Here is a 380-nt window from a genome sequence, read left to right as displayed (position 1 = left end):
TCGGTGCGCTCCAGCCTCGGCCCCGCCTCCTACGCGCGTGCGCCTTGGGCTCCGGCCCGCCTGCGCACCTCTGCAGGAGGGATGTCCAGCGTTTGTCAGCGGTCAGCTGGGATCCTGGGCGCCCTCAGGAGTCGGGTATCTGTGCTGCGAGTTGGGCACTGTTTGGAATTTTCGTTAGTCAGGTCACCGGTTCTTCGTCTGAGCCCGGACTCCCTGGGAATGTTCAAGTTGGTGGGGCGGGGTCTCCAGCCGGCTCTTGGGGTCTGGTCTTTCCTGGTCCCATTTCTTCTGCCTCTTCAGGTAGGGGGAGAGCAAGCCGGAGGTCTCCTCCCTTCTCCGGCCGACTCCCTGGGCCCACGGTTGGAATTTGCAGGACCTCT

The sequence above is a fragment of the Bos javanicus genome, chromosome 7, assembly GCF_032452875.1.
Source record: "Bos javanicus breed banteng chromosome 7, ARS-OSU_banteng_1.0, whole genome shotgun sequence".
NCBI classification, from domain to species: domain Eukaryota; kingdom Metazoa; phylum Chordata; class Mammalia; order Artiodactyla; family Bovidae; genus Bos; species Bos javanicus.
This window is presented reverse-complemented; position numbering follows the sequence as displayed.